The sequence below is a fragment of the Arvicola amphibius genome, chromosome 6 (genome assembly GCF_903992535.2).
Source record: "Arvicola amphibius chromosome 6, mArvAmp1.2, whole genome shotgun sequence".
Classification (NCBI taxonomy): Eukaryota; Metazoa; Chordata; class Mammalia; order Rodentia; family Cricetidae; genus Arvicola; species Arvicola amphibius.
In genome coordinates this window covers 140550668-140576362 of record NC_052052.2, presented here as the reverse complement: position 1 = coordinate 140576362, position 25695 = coordinate 140550668, and the positions used below count along the sequence as shown (strand labels likewise).

At 44.2% G+C, this 25695-nt stretch overlaps 1 protein-coding gene across 1 annotated transcript in view; it reads right to left on the bottom strand.

The window, feature by feature from the left end:
• The window catches only part of LOC119816945 (phosphatase and actin regulator 1), a 257454-nt gene extending 241242 nt beyond the window's left edge, over positions 1–16212 (bottom strand). Inside the window, exon 1 of the mRNA XM_038334047.1 lies at positions 16136–16212. The gene's annotated coding sequence lies outside the window, so the exon portion shown is untranslated. The remainder of the gene's footprint in view (positions 1–16135) is intronic.
• Positions 16213–25695: the final 9483 nt, after the last annotated feature.

Sequence of the window (25695 nt, the reverse complement as noted above, 5' to 3'; positions counted from 1 at the left end):
GTAACTCCTTATAGTACAAGCTATTTTGTTATGTTGTAATTACAGGTTTGTTTCTTGTAATCCTGGAGAAAGCAGGGGCTCTGTCTTTCTTATTCAACATGCCATACTGTGTGCTCTGTGCCTTGCACAGGGTTTACTACCTGCAGACATTTATTAATAGCGAGGATGAAAAGTGTGTTCAATCTTAGCATAAGCTCCAGGCTTCTCTTCTTATAAACTCAGGGAGGTTAATTGCCAGCTGAAGCTTCAGAGATGCATGCCATGCTCTCTGTCACACATATATTACTAATGGATACTTGATGGGGGAGGGGCAACCTATTATATAGGCAAATCCATTTAGATGTTTCTTATCTGGCACTTTATTTTTTCTTACCAATTTCTGGAGAAACCATTACTAAATGATTTGCATAGTAATATTCCACTTAATTTGAGAAACATTTCTTTTCAGGGCAGTATGCTAGGGAGCCTCCTTCCTTCCCAAGTTTCTGCTGGCGCCCATCTTTGCCTTTGTATAAAATCTAGCTAAGAAAGCAGAAGGAGAGTGTAAGCTTGAAGATGAAGTTGGGCTGGGAGTGACTCAGTGGTAGAGCCTTAACCTCCTGTGTGAAAGACCATGGCTTCAATCCCCAGGAACACCCAGTAATGAGAGATTAATTTTAAGTCACATTTTAAATCCCAGACCCAATAAATGAATATCAAAAAGTTCTTCCTCCTGTGGCTTTCTGTTATTTCTTGTATTTAAGAGAACAAGGTTTTATCTGCAGGTTTTAGAGTACATCTAATATGATATGAACCATTACACTTTTTTAAAAATATTTATTTATTTTATTATGTTTACATAATATGTTATATATGTTTATTATGTATACAGTATTCTTCCTACAGGCCTCATTACAGATGGTTGTGAGCCACCATGTGGTTGCTGGGAATTGAACTCAGGACCTTTGGAAGAGCAGGTGATGCTCTTAACCGCTGAGCCATCTCTCCATTACACATTTTTGACGTGTTCTAATGCTTTGGATGTAACTCCAAAGCAGAGCATAGGCCCCAGGTTAGAGCTCAAGCAACAACAACAACAACCTAATATCTATATTAAGAAGGTAAATAGAAATTGGTTAAATTATTTCTTAAGGTCTGGCAAGATGGCTCAGAGAGTATGCCACCAAACCTGATCACCTGAGTTCAATCTTTGAAATCTACATTGAAGAAGAAGAAGCAACTCCTGACGGGTGTATTCTTGCCACTGCACATTCAGCATGGCTTGCATGCCCCATTCCTCCCAAACAGACCCAAAGTACTGTCTCAGCATGTAACAATATAAAGATTATCAACCGATGCTTTATATACCTTTTCATGCTACATCTTCAACATCCCTTGTTAACACAGCCCATCACAGTCGCCCACATGCGTACTTCAAGGGCTCACTGGCAACACGTGGCTGGTGTGTGGTTGAAGATTATCCATTCCCCGGAACCTTCCAGATAGAGTTACTCCAAAGGTTCCATCCATTTGAGTCCCCCAGGGCATGTTCGTCTGACATTCCTATCTCTGTGTCAAATGTCTAGAGAGTTTCAGCCGGTTGCTCCAGAACGAATCTTAAGTGAAATCGTCAGGGTATTCAAATGAGGATCTACCGGAAAAGCTGCTTCTGTGACTCAAATTTCTCTTATCACTGCTGTTTTAAAATTAATTTTGGCATGCTTCTGTCTCCTCTGTCTCCTTGCTGCCTGGCCTGTGGTGGTCTGCAGCTCTCATTTTCCCGGAACTGGAATTATAGGCAATTGTGAGCTACTCCACGTAGGTGGCAGGAACAGAACCCTAGTCCTCTGCAAGAGCAGCAAGCGCTCCTGGGAGCTGAGTCATCTCTCCAGTGCCCAAACTTATTTCTCAGGATCTGGAGACGACTTTCTGTGTCATCTTTCCCTCATCGCTTACTATTTTATGTGGCTTCTTTCTTGCTGGTTTCTGCCTGAACCTGAGAGGTCTGGCCTCCGTTGTTATTTCTTGCTGGTGTTGTTAACAATGCTTCATTCTTAGTTTGGGCGACTTCCTTATTGGAAGCTTGTCTGTTTTGATGCTTCTAATCTATCACCAGTCTCCGGCTGTGCGAATTAAGGACCTATTCCGGAGATCGCCCTGCATGGAATCTCAGGCTTTTTTCTAAAGTTTAGATTGACTCCAAATGTGAACGGTGCTGCCGCAGGAAGAGAAATGCATTGTCTAAGCGAACTACTTTATGAGCTCACCGGCCATCAGTTCAAATTATGTAACAGATATTTTTTCTTCAAAAATGAAAAATGGAGTCTATCTGAAAATATCCCACAAGGGACTTGAGTTATTTGAGTTTCCAGTAATGGGGAACTGGAATTTAAAGGGTATATTTTCAAGTTAAGATTTCAAGAGTACAGACAACCTTCTGTGCCCAGAAATCCCACATCATGGTTCAACCATCCATGGATGAAAGTATTCAAGAAAAAAAAAAAAAAGGACATCAGCGCTGAACATGTAAGAACGGCCCCCCCGGTCATTATTCATAAACAATATAGTGCAACTTCTTAACATAATGTTTGCATTATTTTAAGTGCTATAGGAAATCTGGAGGTGACTGGTAGTTATCTGGAAGAGGAGTGTAGGTTTTGTGGAAATACCATGCCGTAGTACGTAAGGGACTTGAGCACCTGCAAATGTGGGCATCTGAGGGGGAAGCTGGAACCAGTCCCCATCCTTGGGTAGGGTTGACTGAGAACCGACAGCTACACAGGTAATGATAACGGACAAGATGGCCAAGAAATGAGTCGTTGGCCCCACGACTCACAATGGGTGGAGATGGGGTCAGAAAAGACACGAGCAAGAGGGATCCTGAATGATTTCCTCCAGTCCTGGCTGGCCGCACACAGGGCTCAAAAGAGTGTTTCATAACAACAACAACAACAACAACAAATCTTTGTGCTTCTGGGAAGATGGCTCAGTGGGCAAAGTTCTTGCTATGCAAGCATGAGGACCTGACTACAGGTTCCCAGAAGCCATGGAAAAGCTGGGCACAGGGGTGTGTGTCTGCAGCCTGACACTAGTGGGATATTGATGAGACTGGGGGACCTAGGGCTCACCGGCCCAGACTAGCCCAAACACTGAGCTCCAGCTCCAGAAAGAGACCATGCCTCAAAATAAGATGGAGAGTAAATAAGGAAAATGCCTCACACTGCACTCATGCATGAGCACAGACACACACACACACACACACACACACACACACACACATCTCTTCATGACTGTCCTGGTCATGTCTGTTCTCTTAATGATCATTATTCAATTTCTGGTCATTACAATACAGTTTCAGCTTCTGGGAAATGACCAAGTCTTTCATAATGGTTTTTTTTTGGGGGGGGGGGAGGTGGTTGTCAGGTTTTGATTCACGCACATGAACTACCCACAGCACAAAGTGAAAAATATTGAGACAGCAAAATTTGTAATTCTTAAAAGCTTGCCACTAGCCAATAAAACAGTGAGAGTAGCTAAGAGCGGCTTTTTGGATTGGTGAAATTTTAGCTGTAAAGTAGCATTGTACAGTTTAAGGGGTTAAGTTGACTGGGCATCCACCTACCAGAACAAATAGATTTCTCTATTATTTAATGATTTATTTATTTAGTGTGTGTATGTGTCTATCTGTCTATCTCTGTTTGTGTATGTTTGTGTGCCATCATTTGTGTGTGTGTGTGCGTGTGTATGTGTGTGTGTGTGTGTGTGTGTGTGTGTGTGTGTAGGCCGGAGGACAAGTTGTAGAAATTGGTTTTGTTCTTTCACTACGTGTGCTCAGAGAACAAAAGGCCTAGTGGCAGGTGTCCTTCCTTCTCTGCCAAGTCACCTTGCAGGCCTACAATAGTTTCTGTCATTAGAAATTTGGAACGAATAAGAAGGAGCCACATTGCGCGAAAGAGACATTCAGGTTCAATTAGGCTAACGTGGAAACAACCGCGTTTTGCAGGCACTCTTTAATATTTAGGTGTGTGATGCTGATAATACCAACCACAGAGGGCACTCTCGGCCTCTTAGGGGCGCAGTCTGCACATGCCTCATCTGAGATGATGCATCAGTGTGCAGTTACAAGTGGAATCCTGAGTCCCACAGAAGTAATATTACATTGACCTTACAACGCAGACATGTGTATTGTAGCATCTGTTCCAAACATCTGTACCACAAGAATTTCTCTTGATATTTTTCAATACAAGGTTCTGAGGATACCTGTCTAAACATTTGTGAATATTAACCCTTTTTTCCCTAATGTTTGAGGATGTGTGATAGTTCTGTTCATACTTTTCCATGTAGTTTACCTGAGTTTGTAGGATAACCTCTGTAGGTGAGAATACAAGCTTGCTAGATTTTTCAAGCTGACCGTTAGCTATGCAGTCAACACATCAGGAATCTAAAGCATTTGGCTCCTTTTATCAGCAAAATGGAAATAGCTGCTTGTACTTCTATTAGAGAAGTATAAATCCACTACAGTTAAATGCCCACTAGAGGCCCACATGAACTATTTGATTTAGGGAGAGACAGCATGGAAATATGAACTGCATTTCCAAATCAGAGGTTCTCCATGCTAGCTCTAGGGCACTTAAAAAATGCCAGTGCCTACCAAAATATTTGATTTAAAATTTTAAGGGCTCCCTAGGGATATCCACTCACCTTCTAGAACCTTCTTTTACAAAATGTGGTTCGAGGATCAACCACATCGGATGACTGGAAGACTGAGAATTGTGATCTGAGGATCATTTATGAGGTGTTCTGGGAGATTCTCATGTGACACTGACCCGAAACCACTTTTCCTTTTAGAAAGTCTTAGACTTTTCTTTGACTTATTTGATCATCATGTTTTCACCGAGGGCAGGGCCTAGTCTTCTCTGTGCCGATTACATAGGTTTTTTTTTTTAAGGGTCTCACTGTGTAGCTCTAAAAATCACACAATCTTGCCAAGACATTATTCTCTTCCTATACTATACCCAGGGTTATATACACGAGAATCCATACACTAAAAGTCTCTTTGCATTTTGGTGACAGAGTTAGTTTATGCTACTGGATGAATGCCACTTTCTAATAAGAGAGACAGCAGACAGCAGTTAGTAGAGGCTGGAAGGATGGGAAATGGAATGGGAGGTGCTATTCCTTAATGGGCACAGAACTTCAATTTTGCATGTGGAAGGATTCCAGAGAAAGATGGTGGGGATGATTGCTTAATGCTGCTGAGCTATGCACATCAATTGGTTAAGATGCCAACTTCAACATTATTTGTGAGTAGCCACAGTAATTCTTTTTTAAGACTTGAAAAATAAAAAGAATTTTCTTTCTTTTTTGGAGTCAATAGCTCTTGGGAATCTAGAGCTTTCCAGGCCTGTTTGTAAAAATCTACTTAAAATAAACAAGCACAACAGCAACAAAACCAGAAAACAGTGGAGTCTCATGCGTTATCAGCTGGCCTTGAGTTCACTCTGTAGCCTACCTAGGATAACCTTAAACTTATGATCCTCCTGTCCTTGTCTCCTGACTAATAGGATTGCAGGATTGTACCACCACACTGCATGTTATACAGTGCTGGGAATTGAACCTATGGCTTCATGGATGTTAGGTCAGCATTCCACCACCTGAGCTATACCCCAGCCCTCTGCTTTAGTTTTTTAAGGGCTGCATGCTGACATTATGGAGTCAGGCAAAGAGTTATATCCTGAGATATCATGTGGAAGATGGAATGTGGTTGTAGGGACTGGGTGGGGGGGGGGGCTCTACCAGGTTAGGAAAGCTTAATATCCAGGCTTCCTCTGCCCAGCATCTGTGAGCTCTTGGCACAGGGAGGCTTCCTGTTTTTAAGATAATGTTCTTAAATGGCTCATAAAGAGTTTCTTGGCCACAACTAGTCCTCGAGAAGCAATGTTTTGATGATTGAACTATAAATGAATCAGAAACATATGCAGCGAATTTCCCTTGGGTTTGGCAAAGCACATGTTGGACGCAGTTCTGTCTGGGATACTTGAAAGATGGTTTCTAGTGTTTATTGGATCAAACGAAGCTTCACTTTCCCAGCTCCCTTTCAGGCTATGGCCAAGGGGAAGAAGACAGAGCTCTCAGAGCCTTTGTTCCTACGTTAGCCGATCTCTACATAAACACAGGATGGATTTCCCAAAAAGCTCCGGTCCACTGAATGTAGAAACATCGACTACATTGCCACCTGAGCCACTCTTTTGGCTTTTTGAATTTATAAGTGAAGGGCCTCAGACTTGGGTTATTTCAAAGAATAGAAGCTCCCCTTGGGTGAAGTCTTTTCTACTTACCTGCAGCGATTCTAGATTGAAGGTCTCCCTGCAGCTCCAGGCCTTGCGCTCTGGAGAGCGTTTGAAGGCCTGCCACAGCTCCGGAGAAGGCACTTCCACGCGACCAGAAAGAATGGTCACCTTCTTAGATAAATTCAAGGCGCATTTTAGGAAGAAAGAAACCTAAGACTCTGGCTTGAGTCTCCTTTATGTATTGTTAATTTGATTTTGAATACAATAAGTGGCCCTGAGCCATCTCGGATGGAATACCGTCTGTTTTGTGACAGAGCTGTTTTATCCTCGGGCCTGAGTGCTGGGAAACTAGCTTAAGTGTTGGGGAATATCTTATTTCTTATTATCTCAGAAAAATCAGTAAGTAAAGCTCACCAATACAGACCTGGGACACCTGCAGAAAGATTGCAGTCTTAAAAATCAGAGGTCGTTGATGTCTGAGGTGAAAAATAAATGGGAATCATGGCTTTCTATGCCAGGTTTTCCAAATCTAATGGACAAACAATGTCATCTCTCCTTTGTTTCGTTTCTCTTAGTAAGCATGTCTGTAAGCAAACTGCACCTCTACGAACAGGAACCTAAGAAGGACTTAGAGGATAATTCTCAAAACCATGTATTTATATTCTAGGAAACACTGAAATGTTAAATATTTTAAATGATATAATAACACACATGGCTTGGCATGTCCATTTTCTGCAACAACCAAATAATTGTAAACGATCCCTTTGCAATGCAGAGAAGAGAGAATAGGATGAAAAGGAGGAGGATGGAGAGGAAGAGGAAGACATCTAGAGGCCAGAAGAACAACATTCCTTTGGGGGAGAGGAATTTGAATAAAATCGGCAGGTGGGTAGAGAGCTATGTAGTAAAAGTGGAGGAAGGCAAGTGCTGGACAAAGCACAGCTGAAAACAAGAGACGGGGCTCAAGGCAGGATGTGGTCAGCATCACTTCGAGCTCTAAAGCGTCATGTTGCAATGAAAACCTCCCGGGGTTAGTGGCCTGAGGTTGTAGTCCCTGTTCTCGTACTCATTTGCGGGATGTCTGTGGGCATGTTGTACTTTGGGGGGTCTCAGTATTTCATCTACAAAACAAGAACAGCAGTCCCCCACTCTTGGACTGTGTCAGGACCAAACTAGATCATTCATAGGAGCCCCACAACTGTGCCTGTAAACAGTGAGTGCTCCTAAAATAATGCCTGATATTCTTGCCCTCACATCTGAGCTCTTATCCCTGCTGATGAGTATCTTCTTTGCTGCAGCCTCGACCCTCAGACTCCCTGGATTCTAACAGCCAGGCTGCCCTAGCACACTCTGCAAAGTCCTTCCTCCTCTTTGTGTCCTTATGCAATCAGTGGTCACGTCCCATTGACCCTGCTTCCTAAACCATCTCTAGTCTGTCTCTTCCCCTCCGTTTATCTTGTGGTTACAAATGTACGCCATTTCATCATGGCATTCTGCTCTGGCAGACTGGGTTGGTGTTAGCTATGTAGCCCTGGGTAATTTCTTCATCTCCCCCAGTCTTAAACTGCTGTGTATGTGTGAAGGACAGAGGACAACCATAAATGTCAGTCCTTCAGGTGTAACAACATTATTATTATTATTATTATTATTATTATTATTATTATTTTAAAAACAGGATCTCTCATTGATCTGGAATTCTCCCAGTAGGGTAGGCCGGCTGGCCTGTCAATCCCAGGGATGTGCCTATCTCCACTGCCCCAGCACTGGGATTACAAGGGTGTACCATTGTGCTGAATTTTTGTTGTTGTTATTTTAAGATTTATTTATTTAATTGTATGTGTATGAATATTTTGCTTGCATGTATGTGTACGACATGCATGCAGGTGCCTGTGGAGGTCAGAAGAGGGTGTTGGATCCCTGGGACTGAAGATGAAGATGGACCAAACCTGGCTCCTCTGTAAGAGCAACAAGTGTCCTTAACAACTGAGACAACTCTCCTGCCCCCTGTGCTGGCTTTTTTACAAGGATTTTGGGATCAATCTGAGGCCCAAGTACAAGCACTTTGCTGGCTAGGATATTTTCTTAACTCCCTTACTTTAGCCCCCTGTGAAGGGATATAACTGGAGGACTTCCCTTCTTCACAGTTCTGTTCTATGGAGTCACTGTGAATGCTACTTAGTGAGTATTGAAGCATTACCTTTATGGACATGCAGAGTTAAATTTATGGTGGCACACGTTCCTGGACCCCTTAATATATACGCATGTCTTATATGTGTTCCTGTTTAAATACATATTCAACACATGTTGATTTGTCAGCATTAAACCCACAGTCACAGCCCACATGTGGGCTCATGTAACTTATGCCTTGAATAGTGCTGATGAACACATGTGTGTGTGTGTGTGTGTGTGTGTGTGTGTGTGTGTGTGTGTGATACTTGACACAGTACTACCTGCCTGTGGTCAGGAGCTCTGGGTGGCTGCGTGGAGCTTCAGTATTGTAACAGTAGAGGTCATTCCAAACAGCAACAGCATCAACAAAGTCAGCAAGGTATGACCATTAGTATACCTCAAAATGCACACTGACAGGACGGGAGCCTAAATAAAGTGTCACCTTGTTCAACTCCAGCTTGAATTTCCAGCACCCAGCTCACTCCCATGAATTGATTTGGTTTCTAAACACTCCACTCTAGGAAATAGGTGAAAATGGTACAAACAGAACCCGTGGAAAATCAGAATCAGCTGCCTTGGTCATAGCTGGTGGGTTTGAGGCACAGTTCAAGCCAGATAAACGAAGCACCTGTTGTGCAGATCTGGCATTGCTTGCTGTCGTTAATGACCACTATCTGTCTCTCTCTATTTGTGTCACCCTACGAAAGCTAGAAGAGATCACCATGCCATTTCTGGGATTGCCATTCAAGTTTTTCCAAGGCATCTCACAACAGGACAGTTTCTTCCCCCCTGCCCATCCCCTGCCACCAACAAAGCTGACTTGGCCCCTTGGCCTGTGCACCCTGAGGTGAGTCTTCCTCTAGGAATCTGCTTCCTGCTCCTCTCTCGCCTTTGTTGGGGTGTCCCGTCCTTCCTCCTCTTGGCCCCCTCTGCTTCTTCACCCTCTATGGAAATAGAGCTCCCCAGCCCTCCAGATGCTTCTGTTAGAAATAATTTGACAGGCTTTTCTAGGTAGGATTACCCCTCCCTCTTCTCTACCTTGATAACCACCCTCTTCTGTTCTCATGGAAGCTGTCATTTTCTGCATTTTGTTAAGACTCCTATGCACATATTTCTCTGAAAAGGTATGGGATGGCATGATTCATCTTTTCATACGCCGTGAAACTCTTAGTACAATGCCTTGCTCTTAGTACAGTAGATGATAAATGCTTGCTGATTAAACTCCACAACAACAACAACAACAACCCCCGCACAGCGCTCAGCTTTCCCTTTATGGAAGAAGACATGATATTATAAAGCACATTTTGGTTTGAGAGATTCTACATACGAACCAACCCAAAAACTAGAAGTGTTTCCAATTTATCACAAAAGCCAAAGCGCCCACACTGGTTGTAAAGATGGGAACTTGCTCCCAAATGCATATTCTTATCATTATCAGTACCAGAACACCTTTTGGGGGTAAGTCATGAACCTTCAAATCAGGGCTAAGTAGTTCAGACAACAACGTATTGTAAATTACATCACACTTTCTTCAGACAATCTCATTCTAATAGCCAAAATGAGCACTCGGGACCTTTGGTGGCTTTGCTTCCAGAAAGCTTGGAGCTTGGGGCAAACTGAAGCCATACACATTATCTGCCCTGGCTCTTCAGAGGAGCCCAGAGAAAGGAGCCTGGCATGAAGAAATCTGTCTACTAATGATGCAGTGTGTTCTTGACTTGCTGGAAATCGGTCATTACTGTAACACCCAGGGAATGATCTTTCTATCTAAAGCATTGGAGGGATACCTTCCATGCATGGCTACTGGGTGGGTATGCATCTGTGTGGGTGCACATATGTGTGGGTACACAAATGTGTAGGTGCATGAACACATGTGTGTGTGTGTGTGTGTGTGTGTGTGTCATTCCCTAGGTGCCATCTATTTTGTCTTTTGGGCTGAAGCTCACTGAATAGGCAACGTTAGCTGACCAACAAGCCCCAGGTATCCTCCTGCCTCTGTCTCCTCAGTTCTGGGATTACAAGTACACATCACCACATCTGGGTTTTTACATGGGTTCCGGCATGGAACTCAGGTCGTCATGTTTGTATGGCAAGCCCTTCACTAACTCACCTCTCTCCGCTCTCATGAATAGTCTTAATGAAGAAGGACATGATGGGATGTGGTACACACTACTAAATATGGACTCCTTTGCTTTTCTTAATGCAATTTTCCAGCACCAGCAGCAGTTAACTCAAAGGAAAATCAATGCATGTCTTGTCTGTGTAAGCCCTCCCCCCTCCACCACCCACACTTTAGCTCGAATTTTCTTGTTTAGATAGAGCATTCATACTGCCAGCTGGGAACTGGAGTTCGCCCCACCTAACTGCTGTACAAATGCGCCAGCTAAAGGTTCAGAAGCCTCCTCTCTGCTGGTGCAGGGTGGAGAGGAGGGGTGTGTACTCTCGCCCTCACCTGCGCACACCTGAATCACACACTCCATCTGCTACTCTTTTCTGGTTTGTGCCTTTCTGGGTCAGCACATTTGCAACAGCTGTCACTGCCTGTGCTCGCCATAACACTGAAGACTTTCGAAATCAATTTCTGTGAAATCCAAGAGAGAAAAGTTCGAGAGGATATGATCTGCAAATACCGTGTGCACATCATTTTCCCCTCTACTCCCAAGTTCTATCTCCGCACTGAGTGTGTCAGTGCGTGTGAGAGTATATGTGTCTGTTTCAAGGGGCTATGCCACTATTCATGAATGATGGGAACAGAGAGGGCTGGGGGCTGACTATAGGAAGGGTGTGAGCATATATCGTCATGTAAATCATATTCTGAACCTGGATGAAAGTATCAATTTTCAACTTCCTTTGTGAGGCAGAGGGGTGAAAGAAAGTGGGATGTTGTCCAGAGAAGTGCCAACATCCTTTGGACCTCGAGAGGCCATCTGATCAAAATGACATCTTCCCTCCTGGAGAGCTATTCTTGCTGAGATACAGCCTTGTTAAGGATAACCTATTTAGTTCCTTGACAGAACACCTAGTGGGAGTTAATGAAACGAGGCCCTTGCTTTCCCACCTAGTACAAATACCTCAGGAAGTCAAGCTTCTGTCAAGCTTGCTTGACCCAGGTGACCTGAGGTTGTATCTGCAGGTCAGCCTGTGACCAGCTGAAGAAGGTACCGGTTTCCTTTAGAGAAATGCTAGGTTCCTAACTGATCTCACTAGCTCTAGAAACAAGGATGCTACATTAAAAAAAAAAAATCCTTAACTGAATAGCTGTCGATTCATATCGAAACCCCGACCTTCAGCGGTGACTCCACTTGGAGAGCTGACCTTAGAAGAGATGACTCAGGTGGCATGTGAGCTACAAGGAAGGGCTTCACCCGGTGTGTCCTCATAAGAAGAGATCAGAACATAAACAATACATAGACCAAAGAACAATCACACCCAGTGAAAAGATAGCAGTCTGTAACCCAAGGGCAGAGGCCTCAGGAAAAACCTTGCCAGCCCCTTGATCTCAGACTTCCTAGTCTACAGAGGTGTTAAAGGGTGACAGCCATCCCACCAGCGGTATTTTGTTGTGACAGCAGCCCTAGCCAACTGATACAACACCTGCTGGTTATTTGCTAGCTAGAGATTAGTTGAAATTATTTTCCTTTTTTTTAAAAATAAGAATATTTATGCTTTTACTAACACATATATCCTTTTAGGCTTGACTGATTTTTTTAATGCTAAAAAGTTTTTTTTTATTTCTTTTGGCTAGATTCATGAGGAATACTGTAGGTTCCTATCTATTTAGCTTTTTGCTTGTTTGTTTTGCATATATAGGTATGTGTGTGTGTGTGTACTCACATGTATGTGGTTGCATATGTGTGTGGATGCATATGTGCATACTTGTGAGTGTGTGTGCACACGCGTGTGCATATATGTATGTGGAGGCCCAATGTGTGTGTGTGTATTCACATGTATGGGGTTACACATGTGTGTGGTTGCATACGTGCATGCTTGTGAGTGTGTGTGTACGTACGCGCATGTGCGTATATGTATGTGGAGGTCCGTGTGTGTGTGTGTGTGTGTGTGTGTGTGTGTGCATGTGCATATGAAAGCCCAATACTGATGACCCTCTCCCTTATTTATTGACGTAGGGTCTCTGGTTGAACCCGGAGTTCACTATTTTAGCTATTTTAGTTCACTATCTTAGTTTGGCTAGCTAGCTTACTCCAGAGAGTCCCTAGGTCCTTCCTTGTGCTGCGATTACAGGCAAGCAACATACCCACCTGGCCTTTCCTCGGGTTCTGGGGTTAAGAACTCTAGCCCTCACCCTTACATAGCAACCACTTTCCCGTCTGCCTCAGGTCCCCAGCCCATCTCTTAAGTCTTGGCACAGACTTTCGTTTGTTTCTCTCGAGTACCTTGGGGGAAAGGTAGAAATTGCTACTTATCCTTTTGTAACTGAGGAAATAAGATCCAGCTAAACAATTTATGTATTCAGGGCACAAGCTAAGCTTGTCCCTTCTCTCATTTCCTGCACTGCTTTTCCCACACGTTGCCCCTTCTTCTTTCCTCTCAGCAACGTGACATGGTCACGTCTAGGGTGTTTTTTTTTAATTATCAACGTGTACTTCCGTTTTCTAGAAATTGTGATCTCATTTTTCCCTGTAGTTTGGTTGGGTTGTTTGTCCCGTTTCTCTTGAATGTTGGCATTATCTTGTGGGTTTCCAAGGAAAGGAGGCCCTGTGCAGTTCTTCACCACTGCTTCCTCAAGACAACCCCCAAAAGGAAGCTGTATCCATTTATGATTTCATGGGAAGCTGGAAGTTAGGCGTCTGCATACTTTTACCTTTTAGCCTGAAGCCATGGATTCCAAACTTCACAGTAAGCTAAACATCAAGGAATGCAAAAGGAGGGCCTTGGTCACCTTTAGATTAATCGAAAGATGGTCTTAGAACCTTGGGAACATAGTCAAGGACCACGGTGGCCCTTCTACTCCAGTGGGATTAAAATCCCCAGGACTCCTAACTCCAGTTGATTCAGGAGGAGACAAAGGTAGAGGCAAAATCAAACAGGCTGTAACATCAAATGGACCGTATGTCAGACTTAACATAGACAAGGGCTGCCTTTGTGGGGTCACTTTAGCAGTTGGATCAGTAGGGTGCTATTTCCCAGTTAGGAGCGCTCAGGGACATCTGGAGGCCAATAATGCTCACCAGGTGCTGCCATTGACACCCTGGGTGGCTAAACCAAAGCATGCCCAAAGCATGGAAACAAAGATGCTTTCTTATATCGAGGATAGACAAGCTAGTGAATTCATTCCAAAGCCTGTCGAGGAGCAGAGATGTTAGGATGAGGGCTCACACATGCTTTCTATTGTCTGATACATGAACAAACGTGAATGACCCTGTTTTGTTGTTTTGTTTTTCCCCTAAATACACTGCAGTCACTAAATGCTGTCATTGAGACCAATGACGACAGCAGGGGGTTTAAGGTGCTGCGATTCCCTAAGTTGTGTGGCTTTATCCATGCGACACTTCCTTACTTTCAATCCAACTGGCTATCACCCACTTTCATAGATGAGAAAAGTCTTATAAAAGCCAAGAACCCTGCTTCATGTTCACGCACTAAACTGATGGCAGGACTGGAGTAGGAATACAACTTAACCTGGCTTCAAAACCTATTGGTCGAAGCAAAGTCCCTGTATTCCCCTAAGAACTCAATTTTCAAAATCTGTTCTAAGTCACATCTTCTGATATCATATCCCATAAAGTACTAAAATACCCCTGCAAGGGACGCAACTTGGTATCCACAAGGTACTTCCCAAAATGTCCCTTGTACAGAAAGTAATATGGAAGTCCTCTGTAAAACTGTAAGCCCTAGTTGTTGGCATAGAAAATGTGGGCACCCAAACCTAGGCATAGCATCAAATTGTAGGGAATCAGAATGCGAAGCAACGTGCCCAAGGCTAAGTGGTTCAATGCCCCATGCTCTACAGAGTCTGGAGGCCGTCTTTAAGAATCTCAGTTTTCTGTGCATACTCAAAGGGCATAAATAAGGGTCTCCAGCTCATTTCAATTGATAGAAATCCAAACAAAGGGATCTCAATTAATTAAACAAGGTTTTCCCGAGGGACCACTACGGTCTTTATGAGGTGGCCCCTGGGCTATTCTTATATTTATTAAAAATATTTATAATAACGATCTACATTTCAAATTTATATTTTAATGTAAAAGCTCAGGACATCTTTGGCTTTCTTCTTTACTTTTATCTGTTGGGTATCAGGATAAATGGGGTGTTTGGCACCCAGGAAAGAGAAAATGACAGAAATTTATGACAAGGCTTTTGAATTTTCAAATGTGGTCCTGGAGACTCAAGAACCACTGATAAGACATTTCTAACTGAATAGTATAAAAGCCTGTCACACAATAACTGTACCATTTTTAAGAGTTGTTTCAGTTCAACACATTCACCTCCCCCAATCTGCCCAAATTTGGAGGTAAGGTGAGAAAGGATAAGATACAGCAAAAACTTGAATATCGCTTTATAGTCAGTATTCTCAAGGGCATTTCCCTTCTGGTTTTAATAACACCATGTTTTGTTTAGCATACTTCATGTGGCCAGAGAAGAATAATGATTAGAAACCAGCTCTTGTAATGCATGACTAGTCTATCTATTTGCGTCTCTAGAAGTCTGCGCCCACAGTCTACTAAAGCAATTCTTACTCTGAGTGAGCAGATGAACAGGTTCCCTGTAATTCACATCCACTTGCAGCAAACCTTACAATGCCAGGGCCTCCCAACCCAGCCCTTGTTTTTACTTTCCATTTTCAAGTCATCTTTCCTTTGCATCCACAACTTCCCCTGAGTCTGCCTCCCGCGAGGAACTGCTTCTGATTTCGGGTTCTGCCTTTCCTGTGTCTTTAAGTCAGAAACTTCCCAAGGCTCCCAAGAGCCTGCTTTAGCAAGCAGCCAGAGCTCCAGCGCCTCCACTGCAGTGAAGTCTGCAAGAGGATCTCTTGGGTCTACAGAACATCTCCAGATCTGGACCTGTCCTCGGGGATAGACTACATGATAATTCAGGGACATCCTGGGAACTGGACTGGAAGATTTTAAAAACCAAACCAATTGATGCTGGCAGTTCCCCAAAGGGGAAAAATCCTCTAAATCACGCAAAGAGTAAAGCCAATACAAAAAAAAAAAAAAAAAAAAAAAAAAAAAAAAAATCCACCTAAGAAACCCACAAAAGCACCAAAATGATTCCAGATTCCGGCGCCTACCTTAAAGACCGCCCAGATCTCTGGGCTCACACAGGCATCCACACAGGGTCTGGTCTCTGGTTCTTCAACAGCTGTGCTCTCTCAGAGTGAGCCACAGTCTCCCCCCAGGGCTGGGCTCTGCAAACACACATGCTATACACACAGCCTTGCGGTGCCAGGCAGCCCCTTCGTCCCCCTTCTCGGCGTTGCCAGAGCCTGGCCGCTGACCAGCTTCCTCGTGGAGAAGTTGGGGGACCGATCCAACTCACCCGGCAGAAGGCATCCAGGAGGCAGGGGGCCACTGTATCTCCCTTTCAAAGCTCAGATACCCTCCCGAGCCTCATTAGAATCCCAGAACAGCCCGCAGACAGATCCCATCTTCCCGGGCGGGACCACCCAAACCCTTCCCGGCAGGCGGTGTGTCCCCCACCCCCCACCCCCGAGACCAGACGCAGTCACCTCGTACCTTTACAGAGCCCGGGGTCTCCAAGGGGTACGGCTTCTCCCACGAATTGGGAGGCCACCCGTTTTGGAAGCAAGGGACATTTCGAAGTGAAACAGAAAGTAGCCTGGGGATCCAACCCAGACCCTGGACCTGCACTTGACTGCCCCCAAGCTCTGTGAGTCTTTAGACTCAGCCAGCAGCTCCACTGGCTCAGCTTGGGAGGATCCCAAGGACTCAGCCATGGAGAAGTCTGGAACTCACAGCCACCGCCTGAGCTGCTGCTCCCCCCCCCCCCCCCGCTTTTCTGAGTATTTGTTGAGCTTTTAAATATGCAGTTTGTCTCCTTCTACAGGGAATTAGCAATCCCATCACCTGACTCTCCTGGCTCCATTATATAATTTAAACTGATCCAGGAGCAACCCCACCCCCGCCCCGACCTTAAGTCCCCAGGGAGAGCCTCTATACCCCAGAGTGGGAAGGCACTCAAAACACAAAACAAAGACAATTAACATTTCCAGAATTTTTGTTTGGGGACTGACTTTCTGCAGACTGCTTTTGTTTTTCTCTGGTTTGATTCCTGGGTACAGGAACTCCTAAATGACAGCTCTGGGTTGGGCAGGCTTGGATTTCTCACGATGTAACTACAGTAGCGTTCTTGAGATTAGGTATTGAACCATTTCAGATTGCATCTGAACCCAGAGTTGAAAAGCCTCAGATGGCTTTATAAGACACACTAATTCTAAAGCCCGCAGTGTTTATTGCTGTTGTCACATTTCTAAGTTCTAGGAGTCAAAAGGGTAGTTGGACCTGGGGGGGGGGGGGCTGTCTTTAGCCATCCCCCCCAACCTGATCTGCCTACCCCCTCCCCCAACCAACAACCTCATAATGGTCAAGTAAAAGCTACTAGCTTGCTATGGAAAATAAAACCTTCAGCTTCCACCCCCAACCATATCACAATCCCCAAGACCAAATGGCCAGTCTCGAAGCCACCACACTCCAGGGTGAAGGGAGTGAGACTCATCTCATTTTATTCTGCTCCAATGTCCCCTATTTATGTCTACCTTCTCTTGCCAAATGATGCCTGCTGAGCAGCCACTGAGAGCTGGCTGTGAATGGAGAGGCTCTTTGCAGAATGGGGATGAAATTACACAGACATATCACAATGACAAGATTTGCAAAACCCTAGCCAGTTTGTCTGTTTCACAAGATGATTTTTATGCATAGTGGCTTCTGGTCCCTCCAGTCTGCAAGTTAACTGGGTCTTGTTGTAAGATGTGGGATGGCCTGGAAAAGGATCATTGCTGTCTTTGGGAACAGACACTAACTCAATGTTTTTGTGTTTCCTGTTCTCTACCCCCCCCCCCGCATCTTCCAGGGGAAACTGATCCCATGACCAACATTAAAGAGATCATCAGTAGAGGAATGGTGTGCCTTTAAAGTCACCTTGGACTTTGTTAACTCTCTACCCATCCATCCCTCTGCAGTGAACCAGGAAGGGTCACATTGCCTTTTCTAGAGTCGGAGAAGCCATCAACACAGTCAGGGATTAGCAGTCAGGTCTATGTTCCCTGCTCTGGCTTGCAAAGACCCAGGTGTGTGTGAGGAAAATCTAAGTGGAGTGACTGATGGGTGTTTGTTTGTGCCTCCCCCTGCAGGTGTAGTAAATACCAAGCCACCTGTTGTGACAGTGGCTGCAGTTACTATTTCCTTAGCAGGGATAAGGACACATTGGGAGGTATTGGCAAATACCCGGTAATTGGACCTTAGTAATGAACAAGGGACAATAATGGAAAACATACGTTGATTGTCTAAGTAGAATTTCATAGATCAACATTCATCAATAGAAATGTTAGGGATCGTGTACATAATTTTAAAATTTATAGTAGCCACATCTAAAAAACTAGTGAAATTATTTTTAGAATATATTCAAAGAATCATTTTCACATGTAGTTAATATAAACAGTAGACTATTATGTATCCTTTTTTTCTATTTCAGACTTCTAATTTGTATTTTACACTTACATCACACTCAGGAATAGGCATATTCGAAGCCCCCAGTAATTGCATATAATGGTTACCACATTAGACAGCTTAGCCCTGGATTATATTTAACCATGGTGGGGTAGGAATTCATTTTTTGGTAAAATATTCATCTATATTGGCTAGAAATTTTAGGGGGAAGAGTTTGTTGGCCAGCAAGATGACTCAGTGGGTAAAGGTACCTGCTGCCAGCCTGATGGGTTATGCTCTTCTGGGACCCGTATGATGGAAGGAGAGAGCTGACCCTCCCAAGTTATCCTCTGATCATATATGTACCCTGGCATGTGCACCCATATAACAAATGCAATAAAAAACAAATAAATAGAAAAAGGCTTTGTATTCACTTGGTTCTAGCCCCATGGTGTCACTCAAATAGCATTTTCCTAAGTGGAACAGGAAAATATCTAATAAATTTGAAACTGAGATAATACCAAAGACTTAACTTCTTTCATGCTACCAGGGAAGTATGAAAAGTAAAGGAAATAAATCTTGGTTTTAGAAAGTTCCCTTTTTGGGTTATCTGTACTGTTCATGTCAGCATCCCCGGTGTCACATGGGACCCTATGTCAGCATCCCCGGTGTCACATGGGACCCTATGTCAGCATCCCCGGTGTCACATGGGACCCTATGTCAGCATCCCCGGTGTCACATGGGACCCTATGTCAGCATCCCCGGTGTCACATATGACCCTATGCCAGCATCCCCGGTGTCACATGGGACCCTATGCCAGCATCCCCGGTGTCACATATGACCCTATGCCAGCATCCCCGGTGTCACATGGGACCCTATGTCAGCATCCCCAGTGTCACATGGGACCCTATGTCAGCATCCCCAGTGTCACATGGGACCCTATGTCAGCATCCCCAGTGTCACATGGGACCCTATGTCAGCATCCCCAGTGTCACATGGGACCCTATGTCAGCATCCCCAGTGTCACATGGGACCCTATGTCAGCATCCCCAGTGTCACATGGGACCCTATGCCAGCATCCCCGGTGTCACATATGACCCTATGCCAGCATCCCCGGTGTCACATGGGACCCTATGTCAGCATCCCCAGTGTCACATGGGACCCTATGTCAGCATCCCCAGTGTCACATGTGACCCTATGTCAGCATCCCCGGTGTCACATGGGACCCTATGCCAGCATCCCCGGTGTCACATGGGACCCTATGTCAGCATCCCCGGTGTCACATGGGACCCTATGCCAGCATCCCCGGTGTCACATGGGACCCTATGCCAGCATCCCCGGTGTCACATGTGACCCTATGTCAGCATCCCCAGTGTCACATGGGACCCTATGTCAGCATCCCCAGTGTCACATGGGACCCTATGTCAGCATCCCCTGTGTCACATGGGACCCTATGCCAGCATCCCCGGTGTCACATGGGACCCTATGCCAGCATCCCCGGTGTCACATATGACCCTATGTCAGCATCCCCAGTGTCACATGGGACCCTATGTCAGCATCCCCAGTGTCACATGGGACCCTATGTCAGCATTCCTGGTGTCACATGTGACCTACATATGCCCTATATACCTTTCTCCTCTCTGTCCATTTCCTGAAGTCTTTGAAATAAACCATCCAATCTTATCAAATCCACTGGTCCACTTCTAAGTCACAGGGTCTTGGCTATAACCCAGGCCTTGTCGAGAACCCATGCCTGGTCTTCAGGCCTCTGCCTCTTGCCCTTCAGAATCATTTTCCACTTTGCCTTCACTGTGCGTAAGCATTGAATTCAGGCATTACATCATATAACTTCTCAATTTAAAGACTTCAATAGAAAACCATTCCCTTTTAGATAAAATCCCTACTGCCTCATGTGATACATTGGATAATTTTAAATTAGTTTTAGGGACTTTTCTACCTTGCCTCGTTGCTTCAATTCCTTGATTCTGTTTTGTCTATGTTTTTAACTATGACATGAACTCCACAGCTCTGTGCTTTTGCTTAAAGTCAGATTTCTCTGCCTGGAATATCGATCCTTAAAAATGCCAACTCCTCACCAAATATCACTCTTCTAAGGGTTGCTCATCCATTGACTCCACAGTCCTCCCATCTATGTCACCACACCACCTAGAAACAGATAAAGTATAGTCACACACAGCAATGCGCGTAATCCCAGCACTCAGATGGAAAACACAGGATTACAGCTTGAGGCCAGTCTGTGATACACAGTAAGACCCAGCCTAAAGAAAATAGAGTTTTTTTTTTATATATTATAAGAGTTGTCTCAATCTCACATAATCATATGATAATGACCTCTTCAGGTCTAGAAACCATGTACCATTTATTTTTGAAGTCACCTTGGGACACAAAATTATCTTCATGAACAACATGACTAACACATGCCTGAGGGATTAAAATATCCTCATGCCCACTTCTTCTGCCAATTGCTCGACACATCACCACAGCCATCATCACTGTGTTCACTATTATATATCAGTGCTACTAGCGCTTAGCATCAGACACCATCTTAGGCATTCTGGGTATCTCCCTTAATTCCAACAACAGCAAATCAATACGGCAGTGACTTGCTCCCGTTTCTAATAGATGAGGCATCTTTGATTCATTTCTTTTCTTTGAATAAGTATATTAAGGTTATTCTTATGAACCCTGCTTAGTATAAACTGGTGAACTATTACAGCTCCAACATACATGTCATTGTATTCCCACAGTGTAACTTATTTAAAAACAGCTTAATACATGGGGGTTCTATAGTTCCTGTGTTTCTAGCTTGTTTTTTTAGGCCTCAAATTCTCAGGTAGCTGGGGCAAAGAAGATATACGTTGATAGTGTCTTGTATGGAGCAAGTACGTGGTGGCCTGTGACACCCCAGGCATGGCACTTAGCATCATTGCTTCATGTGTTTGTTTGTTTTTGTTTTCCTTTATTTGGGCTCTCCAGTGGTTTCTTTATACTTTGGAACAGTGGTTCTCCACCTTCCTAATGCTGTGAGGTGCTGTGGGAACTCCTTCAGCCAACAGTCTTTAAGATACCGGCCCACTTTGGGTGTGGTCTCATGTACTATAAATGCAGACAAAAAGCGTGCACAGGCCTCTTGGCTTCTGGATTCGATTCCAGTTCCCAGCGCACTCAGAAGACTGCAGATTGCTACCCTTCCTGTGAGTTTATCCCCAAATAAATAAACCTTTGTGATATTCCATTCTGGGCTATTGTGGAACTCTTTTGTATGCCAACCGTGACCCTTATTAAAAATAACAGTTCCTCATGTTGTGGTGACCTTCAGCCATAAAATTATTTTTGTAGCTACTTGATAACTATAGCTTTGCTATTATTATGAATGGTAATATATTTTTTGAGATAATGGTTTTCTGAAGGTGTCCCTGACCCACAGGTTGAGAACCAGTGTTCTATTATATTGGCGCTTCAACCAGTAGAAAGACTGATCCCATGTGCAAAGAGAAGTCTCACTCATTGTTGTCATGATGTAATTGCGGAGGACCACTGAACATGTGACGCCAGTGTGAACCCTAATATAAGCTATGGACGGGGGTGTGACAGTGAAGGTAATCTGTTATAATAAATGCAGCATTCAAATGCTGCCAATGAGCAAGGCTGTGTGCTGTGGAACATGGAAAAACCATTATACCTTCCTTCCGGTTTTGTTATGAATCAAAAATTGTTTTAAAAATTGTCTGTTTTAAAGCTAGGGACCTTAGAATGTCTTGTCTCCAGGAGTCGAGCATTTTATTCCAAGTTAATTCCCTCCTACATGTCTGTTACTCAACTGTTTACTGTTATCTACGCTTTGTTTCCACAAATGAAACTACACCATATGAATGGCCATGCCTGGCTGCAGGATGAACAAATTCTTCTCAAAGTGAAATAAGTAGAAAATACACTTGTGTCACAGAGTAAACACATCTTGACCTACATAGACCGTGCAACAGACTTGATACCAACATAAGAAGGTGTCAGTGGCATTCATGAGGGACTTGGAGTCTGGGCTCAGGCTTGGACGCATAGCTCTGTGAGGGGTTGAAGACACAGGAGATTCTTGCTGGGTTGGGGGTCTGTGAGCTCTTGGTAGGATAACTGACTGCTATGTCTTTGCATAGAAATAGTCTTTCTTAAGACCAAGAGCTGCTAGACCTTCATGAAGCACCGGGGATTGAGTTGGGGAGTGTGTGGGGTGCGAAGGGCATGAACTCTTCTTCTCCTATGTTTCCCCATCTTCTTTCTCCTCTTCTCACTGCTGGCACCCACACAGGTGGTGAGGTGGTGAGCTGGCTGCTGTCCACTGCCTGTTTTCCTCCCTTCTTTTCTTTTTCTCTTCTGACTTCCTTTCCCTCCTCTCTCTGCCCATCATTTCTTTTTTCCTCCACTCTTCCCGTTTATTACATTGAATGTGAGTCAGTTTTGTGCCTTGCTATTCTTGGCCAACCCTGTAGGATGCTCTGCCTGGAGATCTTCTTGCCAAAGCCCTAGTAAGCTTACCGGGCTTCTAAACTTAGATTAGTTTGGTTTTGCTTCATCGTGGAAAGTCTGCAATTTTATAAACAAGAACGGTCTGAGACCAAAAGACTCTTGTTTGGAGCAAATGGGGGCTGTGTCTTAAGGCTTTCCAGAATGAAGGTAGATCCTGACAGCAACATGATCTGAGGGCTCCAGAATAATCCATAACACGGTAGTTATTACCTCGCTCCCTGCCAAGTCGGTGTCACTGCCAATCTCAGAAGCCATTTTTCACACTGCTTCCAGTCATCTCAGCACAAGGCAAGTGACAGTTTCACTTGGGGTGAGCAACGGGGAAAGGCGGCTTCCCACAGGGTGAGGATGTTTCTGTTGCCCCCTTTCATTTTCTCCAAAGCACCGTGTGGGATTGGTGTTATGACTTGGGTCCAGATAGGACTGAGACGCGAGTCAGATGCTACAGGGATGTGAGCAGAGCCAGAAACGGCTGCTAGAGCAGAATCGAGAGAGCCGGGATTGGATCCGAGCCATCCCACCTGGTCACGCAGGTTATCTAGCCCAGTTTTAGTGAAGTAAGAAGAAAATCTGGCTTAATGCTCGTAAAGCATCTACAGCATGGACCATGGCAGGTGCTGACTGCCCCAACCAGCATGGCCCTAAGTCTCTTTCCTCTTTTTTCTGCAATGCAGACAGGATGAGATCCCCAGTAAATGATAAATGTCACATGGGGGGGGGTCTTCTACCAAATTTTCATGTTGCAGATTATGTTTTCTAAAGGTGGACAGGACAGACCATGCTTGTCATCCCACATTTTCTTAGAAGCTGGATGTTCTGCTATCAAGTAACAAGAGCTGATTCTTCCCTCTTTGAATCCAGATGTGCTTGGAACCCTTCTTTGGCATCATTTCAGTTGGTTAATTCTAGTGACTGGAGAAATGAAAACTGACTCTCCCTCTAGAAGGTCAGGAGTTCAAGGTCATACTCAGCTTTATAGTGAGCTTGAAGCTGCCTAGCTTCTCTCTTCTCTCTCTCTCTCTCTCTCTCTCTCTCTCTCTCTCTCTCTCTCTCTCTCTTTCTCTCTCTTTCTCTCTCTGTGTGTGTACTAAGAAAACCTAATCGCCAATCCAGCTTGATCAGAAGACATCTGTCTTAACACTCAGATTACTGTCAGTTTGAATGTGAAATGCTCCCCTGTGGGCTCATGTACTTGAACAATTACTCCCTAGCTTGTGATGATGCTTAAGGGGACTTTGAAACCTTATGGAGGTGGGGTCTAGCTGGAGGAAGTGCCTTTTTGGGAGGTGAACCTCATGGAGGTGGGGTCTAGCTGGAGGAAGTGCCTTTTTTGGAGGTGGGCCTTGGGATTTTATAGCCCAGTCAACTTCCTGTTCTCTGTCTATTGGGAAAGCAATAGGGTCCAGTGCTCAGGCCTTGGAATCAGGTAGGACCAGCACTTACACCTTAGCTGTGAGGTCTCTGACAGGGTATTGTGGCCAAGGAGGAAGATAAGATAAACAATGCCTAGGTTTTAGGATTATCGCCAAGGTGAATGGATCATTAAGTCAAACAGTAGTATCTTAACAACAACAACAACAACAACAACAACACACACACACACACACACACACACAGAGAGAGAGAGAGAGAGAGAGAGAGAGAGAGAGAGAACAATAATTGATCTTGAATGCTGTTTGTCTCAGCAGTAGCTCATACACCCTAATCCAATCACCATGAAGGGTTTTCCTAGCAGGGTTTTAGAGCCTCCTTCTTGTCTGTCTGTGCTTCTTCTTCATAGATGATCCATATCACGGCAATGCTCAGCCTTCATGCAAAGGCCATGATCATGAGGGATTGCTTTAAATAGTGGAAATTGGTCCAGCTCATCCACTTCTGGTCATTTTTGAATGTCTGAGTCATCATCTTAGACTGGCCAAGCTGCTCTAAGTCCCTGCTCACTGAAGATAGAAAACCAACCAGCTCTGAGATAACTCAGCCCGTCAGCTCAGCTTCTCAATGGGGCAACAGAGGGCAATGTCAGCATTGGAAAAGATCAGGGCCATTGGAAACAGCACTCGTGTTTAATTGTTCACCCACAAATTTGACTACATATTCATTTAGTCAATCAGTCACTGGTTATTTATCAATTTGACAGGTTGTGCAGGCCCTGGGCATACAAGCATGAGTAAATTGGATATGGTTTCTGTTCTCATAAAGTGAAGTAACTGTCATGCCATCAAATAGCCCTGGTATAAAGGCATTCTTTATTTATTCATTTATTTTAAAAGATATATCTTGTTTTGTGTATGTATGTGTTGTGTATGTATGTGTTTGTGTGAGTTGGTCTGTGTATATGTATGTGTATATGAATGTGTATGCATGTATTTGTGTTTGTGTGTGTATGCATATGTATGTGTTGGTGTATGTTTGTGTCTATATGTGTGTGTATGTTTGTCTTTGCATGTGTCTATATGAGTGTATATGCCTTTGTGTGTGTCTTTGTGTGTTTCTGTGTATGTGTTATTTATGTGTTTCTATATGTATATGTGTTTGTGTATGTGTGAATGTGTGTGTATATTTGTGTGCATGTGTTTGGGTGTGTGTGGGTTTATGTGTGCATATGCATTTGTGTGTGTATGTGTGTGCATGTGTATTTGTGTGTGTGTGCACAGAGACCAGAAAAGTTCATCAGAATGGTTGGAGCTGGAGTTACAGGTTTTTGTGAGTTGCTAGATTTGGGGGGGGGGGGGCTTTTTCCTTTCTCCTTCTCTATGTACTTACTTCCTGAGCGTTGTCTTGTGTCTGGAGCCCTCTCTTGGTCTCATGTTTCTGTAGGCACCTATGACCCTTGAAGGTTTCTGTCTACTTTCCCCTTTACACCAGTTGCCATTTCTCTGATCTATGTCCCTTGCCCCTCACCAGAACCATCACAATAACCTTACTGACTTTCCATTTCCAAAATGCTCTTCTTTATTTTCCATACCGCCACCAGAATCATCTTTCTAAAATAGGGTTTGCGGGTGACATCCTTTCCATAGCTTGTATTTTCCATGCAGCACAATGTTTAAGTCATTCAGCACAACGCTGAACTCTTCCTGATCTTGTAC